Source organism: Psammomys obesus, unplaced genomic scaffold (assembly GCF_907164565.1).
Source record: "Psammomys obesus unplaced genomic scaffold, mPsaObe1.curated_primary_1811, whole genome shotgun sequence".
NCBI lineage: Eukaryota > Metazoa > Chordata > Mammalia > Rodentia > Muridae > Psammomys > Psammomys obesus.
This window is the reverse complement of record NW_026590466.1, coordinates 322,762-337,252: the sequence shown is the minus strand read 5'-3', so window position 1 is coordinate 337,252 and position 14,491 is coordinate 322,762. Positions and strand designations below refer to the sequence as shown.

Here is a 14,491-nt window from a genome sequence, read left to right as displayed (position 1 = left end):
CAATTTTCTTCAACATTGAATTCTAATGAATGCTAATTTTTCATACAGCTCACATTAACACTGCTCTTAGTGCTAAGAGACACAGAATGGAACAACTGCCCAAGAGGCCTTTGAGGGAATTGACAAAAAAAGGAAACAAATTTGGCACTCACATGAAGATGCAGTGTAAGTAGTATTTTTAAAAAGAACCATGTTTATATGTTTATATCAATTTTAATATATCTATATATCACTTATGAAAATGTTATCATCTTCTGTTTATTTGAGTCTCTATTGAAAATAGTTGACTGTTCTCTAGGCAGGTGACTCTGTGACCTCTGCTTTCATAGTTGCTTCATAGAAGCCAGTGAAGATTATGGTTTTCTGCTTTAAGTAACAATTGAGGTGTACTACTCCTCAATTGCTAGTATTTTAAATTCACTCTTGAAATTATTTGAATATAGTTTAGATGAGTAGAATCTAATAATTGTTAGTTAACCATGGTTGCCGGTGTAGAGAAAGGTCAATTTGAATATGTTAAACACTTAGCTCTTGCTTTATACTAAACTGTGGCTGTGCCAAAATGGGAAATGGAGAACTTAGTGAAACGCTTGTGCTTGTAATTCTTTTAATATTTTTGTGAGAATCTATATTCTGTAGAAAAAATGAGAAATAAACTATTTGGAGTTAATAATGTTTTGAAAATTGATATGTTTGGCAAAACTTCCCTAGTTTCCAAAAGCTGCAGCATGAGAGGGGACTTTTATGTTAGGAAAAAGTACTTCTGAAATCAGTATAAATCTAATTTTACTTCTGAGTTTTCTATCAAAATATTTAAACTGCTATTATTTCCTTCATATAGTATGATAGTATGTCAGTTTAATTTTGTCTTGAATATTGTTTTCATAATGGTATAAGAAATAACACCATTCATTATTGTGTTTTACAGGGCGAAATTTAATGAAGACTCTGCCCAGTTATTCATGAAACCGTTTGAGCAATGGAATTCAGATTTTCAGAAAATTAGAGAACAACATGATAAACTAATTGTTGGTCTAACACTTATAAATATGTATTATAAGTAAATCTTTTGTAAGAATAAAGAACCTATTTGTGTGAGATAGGAGAAACAAACCCAGTTTTACTTAGATATTGAAATTTCCAAGGATAAGTGATGTCTTAAAAATTATTTCCTTCTTGTATGGCTTGTAATTTTAGGAAGCTATAAAGCCAAGGAAGGACAGTCATAACACGTGAGTGATAAAAGAGTAACTTAAATTTAGACATAACGGTTTCTAAAGAAAAATACTAAAAGCAGTCATTTTAAAATGGTTTTTTTTCTGAATTAAAATAGGATTTTTTTCTAATTTTAAAAATATGGGGATTAAGCTGTAGATCAGAGTGAAGGTATTTCCTATGCATATTTGAGGCCCACAACACCACCACCTTTTACCAAATTGTTAATACTGTTTTTCCTTTTGTATTTGTAGAATGATTTTCAATAACAAGAAAAGATTTTTCAAGAATCCAGATTTATTCATATGCAGATCCTGAGAACAATTAAACATGTACATGAACAGTTCTTAAAGGTATGCTGTACATAGTTATATGTTCTTTAAAATAGAGTGTACATTTTTCCTTTCAAAACTAAGATAGTTTTCATTTTGAATTAATTGCTTCTAATTGATATGGTAATTAGATCTTTAGCATTATAATAGTTTCATGATGGTTATTAAAGACAGAAGATGGTATGTTGTGAATTTTCTATAGCTATGTACTTCACATGTGTTACAGCTGTACTTCCAGTTTAGTCATTGTTCTTTATTGAACTGGAAAGAAAAACTCTACATGTCATTTTTATGGTTCTTTTGTCTTTTCAATCCCAGTATATATTAAATAAGAAAGGCTCAAAATAAATACTTTTTAAAGATTTAGGTCAAAGGATCCCCTGGAACTGGAGTTACAGAAACTCATGTTCTACATTATGAGTGCTAAGAATCAAATCCAGGCCCTCTGGAAGAACAGCCAGTGTTGCTAACTGCTGAATCATTTCTCCAGCCTCAGGGAGGATCCAAATTGAACACTTTTTTTGAACTGGTATTCAGTTTTTAGAATTATTGCAATGGCTAAAAATAACATTATGTATCAAATTGTAACCATAAGTATTATAACCCACAATTTAGTAGTTAAAGATTTGTTATTTGAGAATTAAGTATATGCTAGTAAGTTGAGGTATAAACAATAATTTTAAAACAAATAGTTTAAAGTACTTTAAAATAACTTCTACACAAGTTATTTTATGTGTTTACAAATACAGTTTGCTCTGAAATTCCCTGTAAACAGTTAGTTAATTGGCACCAATAAAGTTATCTTCTAGATAATATCACCAGACATTATTATTATTGAGGAACTTTAGTATAATTTTTAATTTCTCCATAGCATGTTTTCACATTCAGTTATTACTAGAATTCTACAATTTTTATCTCAATAGTGCTTCATTATTTCTTTAATTTCTATTGCTGAGGCCCTATTTCATACTATTTTCCTTTGCTTGTATTATGAAAACTGTTTTCTCTGTTCTTCAATCCATGCTTCATAGTCTTGCCATGTTATATTTTTAAAACATGTCTTTCTTCCTATATATCTGTAACTTCCCATTTTATATTCTAAAGAATGTCCATGACATGCATCTCTTTTAAGGTTACATTTATTCTAATTGTCCATTAATACTCCTCTCTGCATAATAATTTTCCCTGCCCCTGCTGTCTGGTTATACCCTTCCCCTAAAATATTGTTAATTCATTTTCATTCATTGAAATTGGCTTCTTCTTCAAGTAATCTTGTAAGCATTTCCCACTTTTGATTTTATATTTATAAGAAGCTACATTTTCATCCCCAGTATAATTTTTTTTGGTATTTGGTTTAAATATTTATTTTGTCTGGAATAAAAGAGCAATTATGTATTATCCTTTTTTATTTTCTCCACAGCACTTAACATGGTACTTGTCACTTGGTTGATGATTTATCTCACTGGAAAATGATTAGAAAAGATTAAAAATATCCTTTTAAATGGATAGAACATGCATAAAGTGTGAATGCTGGGGAGACTGAGGCAAATGGACAGCTGGAGGGTATCCTGTTTAATATAGTGAGATACTGCCTTACTTAACAAATATGAAAACATAAATTTTGCTATTATTTACTTGAAAATGATCTCATAGTATAGATTGTTTTCACTTTAGTAAATTGATGTCATGCTGACTTTATTTATTTATTTATTTTTGAGATAGGGTTTCTCTGTGTAACAGCCCTGGCTGTCCTGGAACTCTCTCTGTGGACAAGGTTGGCCTCAAACTCACAGAGATCCATCTTAGACTTACTAGAAATATTCACAACTGTTATGTTTGCTGAGAAGATCCTGTGTTTGTTTTTATATTTCTCATTCTTTTTTCTTTAAGAGAAATATCTGTATTGCACAGACTAGCCCTTAAGCTCTCACTCCTAGTTGTGCTTGCAAACTTTGTGATACTCTGATACTCTTCCCTTTTTCCCTCACCTCGTGCTATCTTTACCTTAATATTTACTAAACTATTTCTTGAGCAAAATGTACCATTGTATCTGCTATAATTATTTTTAAATGATGTTTTATAATGACAGTAGCAATTTGGAACCTCTTATATTAGAATGTTTTTTGACTTGAAATGTGTATTACTTAACTATTTAAATTTCTTTTGAATTTTATTTTACAACTTAGAACTTGAGATGGCTTCCCACCCCCCCAAGGGAGGAGCAGTCCTGTTAGGCCACAGAGGAGAGCTTTGCAGCCAGTCCTGAAGATACCTGATAAAACAGGATCAGATGAATGGGGAGGAGGTCCCCCCTATCAGTGGACTTGGCAAGGGGCACGGTGGAGATGAGGGAGGGAGGGAGGGACTGGGAGGGAATGAGGGATCGGGACACGGCTGGGATACAGAGTTAATAAAATGTAACTGATAAGAAAAAAATAAAATTAAAAAAAAAAGAACATAAAAAAAAGAACTTGAGATGGAAACTAATCCCATAAGACTAAGCTAGCCTTTTGTATTTTAGGATTTGGCAGAACTGGAGGAGAGGAACAACGAACTGCTTACTAGTGCACAAAGTGAAATTAAAGATGAAATGAATAAGCTGCAAAAAAATTAGGAGAGAATCTATAAGTTGTATTTCAGATTGGAAAGATAAACTAATGAGAGCACTGCAGTATTTTATTTCTTATGTATTAATAACATGAACTAAAACATAAACCTGTTTACAGTCTCTGTTCCTTAAACAGCAACAGGAAAAGATGGAAAATGTTCAGAATCAATGATGTTTTGATGGGAAGAATATTTGAAGAAGGAACTTAACCTAAGTGATACAGTTCAAATGCCAGCTAGGAGACATGGTTTAAGACAAGTTTTAGTTTAAATGATAAGGTCTTTAGCCATTAGTTTGTTTACCTTGTCCTACTTTCTTTCAAATAAAACCCCATTATTCTAGTATCAAATATTCCTGTATGTTATTTTTTATGAATTTTTCCTTATGACATTGTTAATATTTTTATCAATAAAATTATTTAAATTTGGATATTGGCTGTAGTGTACTAATCAGTCGCAAAGTTACAAAGTCAAGTATAGAAAGTTACATTGGTTTTATTTCATTTCTTTTCCTGGTAAGGTCTTAACCATGTTTGCCATGATGGTATCTTAATAGCGCTTTACAAATAAACTTAAGCTCAGGTAAGTCCTTGAACCTCAGCCTCCAAAGTACCTGACACAATAGGCGGCCACCACTATGCCTAGTTTACATTGTTGTTTAAAGAAAAACCTCCAGGCCCAGAGAGATGGCTCAGCGGTTAAGAGCACTGACTGCTCTTCCAGAGGTCCTGTGTTCAATTCCCAGCAACCACATGGTGGCTCACAACCATCTGCAATGGAATCTCATTTCTTTTTCTGGTGTCCATGAAAACAGAGTGTTCATATACATAAAATAAATAAATAAATCTTAAAAAAAACTGATTATATATGTAAAAAAAAAAGAAAGAAAGAAAAACCTCCAATCCATGTTCTATACTTACTAAATTTTATAACCCATTCTAAGAAAATATGTTAAAGAGCTTGACTTCATGGCTTGGAATAAAAAAGTTAAGACATTAATCAATCTGACAATTTATATATACTAGGTTTTATTTTGGTTTTGATTTTTGAGACTAGGTCTTGCTATGCTGCAGTGCCTGGCCTGCAACTTGTTTTGTAGACTAGGCTGGCTTCAAACTCCTAAATTGAACTGCCTCTGCTTCCCAAGTTCTAGTATTAAAGGCACATACCAGCATGCCCTGCCTACATACTAGTTTAAGACATTCATTAATTCAATTTCTGTAGTTAAATGGCACATGTTCTTAGTAACTGTTAAGAGCATATCATGAGGGCAGGGCACAGCAGCATATGCCATTACTTCCAGCAGTATGAAGGCAGTCATGCATATCTCTGTGTTGAGACCAGTTTGGTCTACCTAAGCTATTTCCAGGACAGCTGGGACTACAGAGTAAAACCCTGTCTCAGAAATGTAAAAAAGAAAGTATGAGAATAGATACTTTTTTATCATTTAAGGTTATTATACCTGTCTCCAGAGATAAATTTCCAGCTGATGGGAACAGATACAGACACTCACAGGCAAACATTAGAAGAAGCTTGGGAAATTCTGGGAAGAAGGGATTGTAGGAGCCAGAGAGGTCAAGGACACCACAAGAAAGCAGCTCACAGAACCAAACTTACCTGGGCTCATAGGTGCTCACAGAGATTGAACTGTCAACCAGAGTGCCTGCGTGGGACTGACCTCGGCCCTCTGTACATATGTTACAGTTGTGTAGCTTGTTTTTCATGTAGAACTCCTCACAGTGGCAGCAGGCGCTGTCTCTGTTGCCTGCCTTTGGAACCCTTGCCCATACTAGGTTGCCTTGTCTGACATTAATAGGAGAGGAGGTGCCTAGTCTTACTACAGCTTATGTCCATGGGAGGCCTCCTCTTTTCTGAAGAGAAAGAGAGGAATGGAATGGGGAGGGAGGAGAGGGAAGAGAGAAACTGAGAGGAGGAGGGAGGGGAAACTGCAGACCAGATGTAAAATGGAAAACAAAGTAAATTTATTAGACTAATACCTCAAACACTTGAATGTTAATGTTAGCAAATATTTGGAAGCTGTGTTTTTACATTTATTATCAAACAGAACTAATTTACTAACTTGCCTTTTTAAACTGTACATTTGAGCTGGGAGGTGGTGGCACACACAAATAATGCCAGTACTGGGGAGGCAGAAGGAGGTAGATCTCTGAGTTTAAGGCCAGCGTGGTCTTAAACTCAGAGCAAGTTCTAGGATAGCCAGGGCTACACAGAGGAACCCTATTTCTCCCCTCCCCCCAAAAAACAATTTTACAGAGCAAGTTAAAAGTATGTAGTGGTTTTTTTGCTCTCCTTGTGGGGTTCCAGACCTCTCCAGCTCTTACTATTTCCCACATCTTACATAAGATTCCATGCACTCTGCCCAACAGTTGGCCATAAGTCTCAGCGTCTGCTTTGATAGTCTGCAGGGCAGAGGCTTTCAGAGGCCCTCTGTGGCAGGTTCCTAGGTTGTTTTCTGTTTTCTTCTTCTTCTGATGTCCTTCCTCTTTTCCTTTCTGGATGGGGATTGAACATTTTAGCCAGAGTCCTCCCTCTTGATTAGTTTATTTAGGTGTACAGATTTTATTAGGTTTATCCTGTGTTATATGTCTATATCAGTGAGTATATACCGTGTGTGTCTTTTTGCTTCTGGGACAGCTCACTCAGGATGATCCTTTCTAGATCCCACCATTTACCTGCAAATTTCATGATCCAACCAAGGGCTATTCATGGAGATGACCTAGAACTCCTGTACAGAAGTAGCACATGGCAGTTCAGTGTCCAAGTGGGTTACATAGTAATGGGAAGAGGGACTGCCTCTGACATAATCTGATTGGCCTGCTCTTTGAGCACCTCCCTTGATGGGGGAGCAGCCTTACCAGGCCACAGAAGATGACAATGCAGCTACTCCTGATGTGATCTGATAGACTAAGATCAGAAGGAAGGAGAGGAGGACCTCCCCTATCAGTGGACTTGGGGAAGTGCATGCGTGAAGAAGGGGGAGGGAGGGTGGGATCAGGAGGGGAGGTGGGAGGGGCTTATGAGGGGATACAAAGTGAATAAACTGTAATTAATAAAAAAATTAAATTAAATTAAAAAGTATGTAATGTAGTAAATGTGAAACTTTAAACATATGTTTGAAATTGGTCTGTTAAACTCATTTTTGGTTGACATTGTTTTCCATGGAGCATTCAGAACAACAACAAAAACCTCATTAGAGGGAAAGAAGCAATTCTTTTACATGTTTAGATTATATTTTTCTCTAATATAACCCACCCTAAGCTTACAGTCAGTGTACTCCAACCTGAAAAAAAAGACAAGTATATAAGATGTTTTTTTCTAAATTTGTATGACTTATAGAGAAAGAAATTAGTCTTCCACCATTAATACGTGTGTGTGTTTGTGTGTGTGTGTTGCTGATATCCTTCCAATGTCTTGTCTTCCTCTTGTTACTGGAGGGAATATCTTGACATAAAGGTTAGTTTCCTTTCATCCCTTAAGAAAGAACTGAGCAGACACATGGTAGTTATGGTTAAAGTCCATAGTTATTAGAAGTAAAAGCAAAAGCATAAAATATGCTGTATGGAATAGGAATGACCTAAACAAATGTGTGGCTGAAGAGCCCCATTTTATGTATCCACGTGCTTTTTTATTACAAAAGAGAAAGTAAAGGTTCTCTGAAAGGGTGGACCCTTTATTAGCTGTTTATGCATCAATGTTCTTTGCTGGAAGGGATTTGTACAATCTTTGGAGCAGTCAAATGAGATGCTTTTTTTTTTTTTTTTGGTTATTGTAATCTCCTTATGACTCATAGTCATGTGTTTCTGACTCTATTTTCCTGCCTCAATTTTCAGTGTGCTATGTTTCCAACATGAAATAGGAATCTTAAATACTAGTCAAATTTCTAAAGAGGTCTTTATTTTTCAAGGTCTTTATTTTACCAATAGTTACACAGGTAAAATAAGTACTTCAGAGATTTTTCTGTATCCTTAATTCACATGAGTATGTTTTTCCTTCTAAGGTACATTATCTTCACTATGCTTCTTCTTTGTATATATAAAGTATATGCTTTGTTACTACCCTAATTTATCAACCGACATATGGCATATAGCAGTACATATCTTTGAAAATGTTACCTTTCTTCAGGAAACCCACCTTTCTCTTTTCCTCTACTGTGCTGTCTTAAATGCCAACTTTTAAAAAGCTGGTTGCTATGTCCTTCCTGTGGCAAACATTTATCATGATATTTTTTTCATAATCCAGACAAAATTTTGGATTCTTCCAATGTCTGAGGAGGAAAACATACTCAAAGCCTCAGTTACCATTTCATAGCATTGCATCCAGGTAGGAAATAAAGCCTCTCTATAATGACAGTTGTGTGGTGGTACATTCCTGTATGGAAAAAGAGTATGATGAGACACTGAGTAGGCGCCTACTGGCTGTGACTGTGTTGTTGAATAGTATGCCCTACTGCAAGAATGGAGACAGGTCATTGATATCGCCACCATGTAAATGGCCAGTTGTTATCTGTGTAGCCAAATATCCAGTCTCTTAAATCTTCAAACCATCCAAAATAGAAATTTAGGGAGTAGCTAAATAAAGGGTCACATATTCTGTAGTGCAGTATACTGGTTCAAGATATAGTTGAAAGTAACTGGGTAAATAAAACAGTCAGTGATTAATGTAATAAGTGAGATACACAAATTTCTAGCCTGTTACAGAGGAACAAACTTCATTCCACCAGAGAAGTACAAGATGACTATTTTCCACATAAAACTTTAAAAGTATTGTTTTTTCTTTCTACACTGTAATTTGATCATATCACCACTTCCTCCCTCAACTCCTCTCAGATCCACTCCCATTCCTATACTCCCCCACAACTTCATAACCTATCTGTTAAAATAACCAATGGGTTCCAATTTAGGCTGCCCATATACTCTGTATGTAGGGTCATTCCTTGAACATATTTGACCTACTAGGAGCCACATCACTTCTCTGTGATTTTCACAAGGTGTAGGGTGTTGGATTTCAGACCCAAGACAAGCAGCTGAGGTGCATATTTAACATACCAAAGTGGACATGGCCTCCCAGGTTCTCCCAGCATTCCTTGGTCCCCACTTGCTGCAGGGTGTGTCTTACATACCCCCTACCCTCTACCCTGAACTTTCCATCCTAGGGGAAGGGGCCTCCCCCCTCCCTTCAATATATAATCCAGACATTTTGGTACCCTTCCTCTCTCTTCTCTCTCCTCTCCTGCATTTCTCTTCTTTTTTTCTTTCTCTCTCTTCACCTGCTTTTTACTCTCTCCTCTTCCCCCAGCGTAGTGGCCAAGAGCTGCTTCCAATAAACCTGTATTGATATACTTTAACTTCTCTTGCATTAGATTATATCACCTCAAGAAGGTTTACCATAGGATTGCTTAAGAATGATGACAATCACAGAGACTTGGAGCTTTCATAGCTCGTACTTGCCCTTTCTCTCCTATGTCATGACCCCTGGGGTCAGGAACATAAAAGACAGTGACATGGGCCAAGTTCCATTAAAACCTGGACACGTGTGCTTTTGATTTCACTCTAATGCCTAGAATCACTGCCTGATAGATAACACAGTGAATTCAAAGCCCATCTGGTCTACAAAGTGAGTTTAGGACAGCCAAGGCTACACAGAGAAAACCCTGTTTTGGAAAAGCAAAAACAAACAATCCAAAACAAAACAAAATAAAACAAAATAGAATTGACTTAAGATTGAACTAGTTCACTACTATGGTCTGAACTATAAAGTGAGGTAACCCACAGGTCCATGGGGAGTACCTACAAGAAATGTAAGGCAAATTCATAATCAAACTTACTCAGCCCCAGTGGTAGATGGTAAAATGTTGACTCTCAACAGTTTTAGAGCTCAGCACAACTTTCCAGAGACACACTGATATGGGCTTCACAATAGGGATGTCACATGTGTCCATACTATTAAGAAAAATCTAGGAATATCGTGGGGTAGACCAGTGTGATCTTATGTCTTAGGAACAGTCTCCAGCTTGAGTAAGTAATTTCCCCTTACTTCAGGTATTTTGGATTTGTCTGTATATAGGTAGCACCTGTCCCACAAAGGGGATCATGGAACCTGATACATACCCCAGGCAGCAATGGTTTTTGTTTACCAAAAAATAATGCCAGTAAGTAAACAGCTAATGGCACACACAATAATGTCATTTCTAGACTGAACGGCAAATTAACCACAGATAAACAGGACTGCTGCTTAGACAACACCTTTATTGAAGTTATTAATATGCAGTCTGCCTCAGGCACTGCCAAGAGGCTATTGGATTAACAAACACCTTATATGTATGAATTTGGTATTGTAACATGGGATGATGGGTTCAACTAGGAAGATATTAAATTGATATACAAATTGAATAGGTGATGGGAAATGGATTCAAGGCATCTGTGACTTTAAATTACACACATTTACTTGATGGCCTCCCTCTGTGTGTTGCTCAAGGGATAAACAAGGCCAATGGCAGCACACAATCCATATCTGACCTTGGAGAAAAAAAGAATTTAAGCTAATGTGCAGCATTACTTCTTTGCTACAGACAAAAGCCAATTTGAGGATGTCTTTGAATAAATCAGGCACCTTCCTAAAAGTGAGTCCATATTTCCAACAAAAACACCAATTTATTTCCAAGAAAAACAACATTTAACATGTATTTTGGCTTACTAACTCAAACTATTGTATTAAACCAGCCCCTTCACTACCCATGGGGGTAACACTGAAGAAAGAATACAAATGCTTGGTTGCTACAATGCTTTTACTGGGGTCATTACAACTGCCCTCCAGGAATAGTTGGGTTGAATGCTTTGCACAGAAACCACATTGACAATATCATCTTGTTGAGGTACATATCCAGAAGGAAGTTTAAGAGAATCCAAGGTGAAAAAGATGGTGTCTTCTAACACCCCAGTTCTTCCATCTACTCTGGTAATACAGGCCTGTGATGAAAAATGGCAGCAATGAGTAGAGAAAATCTTAATCCATGTTCATAGACTGCACTTCTTCTCCTTGGCTCTAAGCAGAATATTCTTCCATGCCACTGCAGAGTCCCATCCTACTTTATATATTAGCAACATCTAGGTGCTGTGGAAACATACCCCTGCCCAGATCCAACCTCACACCGGAATTAGCACCAGGACTTTGCTGCTCTCAGCAAATTTTGTTCTAAATACTACCCAAAATGGCTGTTAACTTCTAGTTAAGGCCAGCTGCTTAGAAAGAAACAAGTGAGAAAGGAATGTGATGTTGACTATCAACAACATACTGAGCTTCCTTGATTGCGTTAGAAGCACATTCCTTTTTCCTATGGTGCAAAATGAACACAAACCAACTTGTTTCCTGTTTTCACTACTCATATCATACCCACATATTCCTGAGGAGTTTAAATGACACTCCACTCATTTTTCTAAACAGTTCAAAGAAACTTGATCATTTTTGGTTTTGTTGTTCTTAGGACATTCTAAAGCCTCAGAGATAAACTATATAAGTTCAGTTTTCATCACATGTACTACATTGTTCTCATAATTTCCGTTCAGAATTACAGTGTTTTTAATAAGAAAACAAACTCATAAAGCATTTAAATTTCCTAATCCTTGTAATATAATCTTGATTACAAAAATTATCCCTGAATTAAAGATAAGCAGAAACAAAGGACAAATGCAGGACACACAAACTACCTTATTTACGTGACAGTGCTTCATGGGTTTCATCAAGATGGCTCTTCTGCTCTGCATGCCAGCCCATTCAGAAAACTCAGTGTCTACCAGAGCACCATTTTAAGGTTCAAAATCTGTAACAGTCATGGAGGAAAATCAAATTAGAAGAGGCTTTATTTGGGGGTAATATGACATTTCACCTTTTACCATGATATCATACCTGATACCTTTTCTATTACATGCAGAATACATTTTTTTAGGAAATATAATTTTATTTTTTTATTAATTACACTTTATTCACTTTGTATCCCCCCATAAGCCCTTCCCTCCTCTCCTCCCGATCCCACCCTCCCACCCCCTTCTTCACGCATGCCCCTCCCCATGTCCACTGATAAGGAAGGTCCTCCTCTCCTTCCTTCTGATCTTAGTCTATCAGATCTCATCAAGAGTTGCTGTATTGTCATCTTCTGTGGCCTGGTAAGGCTGCTCCCCCCTCAGGGGGAGTAACAGAATACATTTTCAACATTCAAAACCTTAGAGATGGAGAGATGGTGCAGATTTCATTGCTCTTGCAAGGGACTCAGGTTCACCTCCCATTACCCACAGCCACCTCTCGCTTACCTATGCATTACTCTGGTCTCTGCAGGCACCCACATGCATGTGGCATACACTCACACAAATGCACACATGCACACAGGTAAAAACAGACACAATTTTGTAAATGGTGAGGGCCAGAGAGCAGGTTCTTCAGTTAAAAGTACTTGTGGTTTTCACACAACATATGCGTTCAGTGTTTAGCAGCCACATGGAAGCTATAGCTCCCTGTACCTCCAGTTCTAGGGCCTCTGGAAGCAGCAGGTGTGCAAAAGTGTCATATACATACACAGAGGCAAAAGTCTCTCTCTCTCTCTCTCTCTCTCTCTCTCTCACACACACACACACACAGACAAAACATTTAAAAAGATAAAAGAAAAATATTTGGAACAAGGTGAGGCTGTAAAATACCTGTCCAATGAACAGGAAAGAAAGAACATATTCATTATCCAGTACAAGGAAAATCATGATGATGTTTCATCCTTTCCTTCTTTAAGTCTCTTATTAAAGAGATTATAGGCTGTAGTTTAGTTAGCATGTACAGGAACCTGGATTTGATTTCTAGCAACACACTGATAAAAATAATAATGAACTGTTTGCCATTTTCACTGGGTTTCAGAGTATCCGTTTAGTGGCACTTATTCAGACAATTTTATATATGACTGGTTAAGACCTTTAAGACTGGCTTATAGTGCTGGCAAGCAGCAATACATTTTTTAGCCAATGAAAAGCTAAAAAGCTCAAAAAGCTTTCTTACCCTAGAAAAGCCTGCTATTGTGACTAACTCTGTTTCACAGATGTAAACCTCTGGACCTATACCTTCAGTCCTATCCTCTATTTATAGCTCAAGGACCTGACTCCATCATTTCTTCCTGCTCTCTTCAGCACCTTTAGTCATACCTTTTGCACTACAAACATGTCCAAGTCCTTTCCTTCCTGTTGTTGCTGACTTCCTGTTGGCATAGTGACAGGCTGAGTAGTTGTCTTTGGAACTTAGCAATCACAGTTTGCTCTGAAAACTGAGAATTTCTGAGGAAAACATGTTACAAAGTCCCAGAAACCACTGAACAGTCATCGTTAGAGAGTTCCTGAGATAACAACCAATATCAAGTTCAAGTTTTACATCCAAGAAAAGTAAACTAGAAAGCGGCTTTGTGTTGCTGGGACAATGCTACTCTTTTTATCCAAGTAAAATGGCACCTGATTAAGGTATAGTGGGTGCGACTTTATTTTACTGCCATTCATCTTTCAAAGTCCAGCCTGGTATTTAGAAAGCTGAGGCAAGAAGAAGGCATGAGTTTAACATTTTGAGATAAAACTAGGCACTATAGGAATTTCCTGTCTCAAGGCACACATGCACAAAGGGCCTGGAGGGGGGCTTTAATAATAAAGATATCAAGTTTACATTTCATTAGATCTACATTTCATTATGCATCAAACTGTTATTTTTCTTTTTGTCTTGGTTCTCCAACTTGATCATTAATGGTACAGACACAAAGTGACAGGGTATGAAGGTCAGCCTGAACAGTGCATAGTCCAGTCAGCTTTCTCAAATTTTTTCTAGCACGATCGTGCTTACTGCTTTGTCCACTGTTTCTTGCATCAGTCCATTTTAACGGATTCACATGTCTGTCTCTCCCAATGATACAATGAGCTCTTTATAAGCAACAATGAGCTCTTTATAAGCAAAGTTTAATGAAGGCTTCCAAATTTTGTCTTCTGTCCCAATATCTAGAACTCTCTCTTCAATCAAATTAAAGTCCAACAGTCTCTTTAAATAAACACTTCATTGTTTTAAATATATATTTAATATATAAATATACTAATAGATTATGTTAAAGATATTATACTATCATATTAACATAACATATTAATAATTAATATGTTAAATCTATTTAAATATAGATATAAAACAATAAAGTATTATATCAGATAAATACAAATAGAAATCAACACTTAATTCACATATACAAGGAAATGCACAGGCCTATTTCCCAGCCTTATTTTAAAGATTTTGGAGTATTACAACATAGTACAGTT

General features: G+C 36.5%; 1 pseudogene; it reads left to right on the top strand.

The window, feature by feature from the left end:
* Positions 1-11,479, top strand: part of LOC129676895 (synaptonemal complex protein 3-like) — a 12,574-nt pseudogene extending 1,095 nt beyond the window's left edge.
* Positions 11,480-14,491: the final 3,012 nt, after the last annotated feature.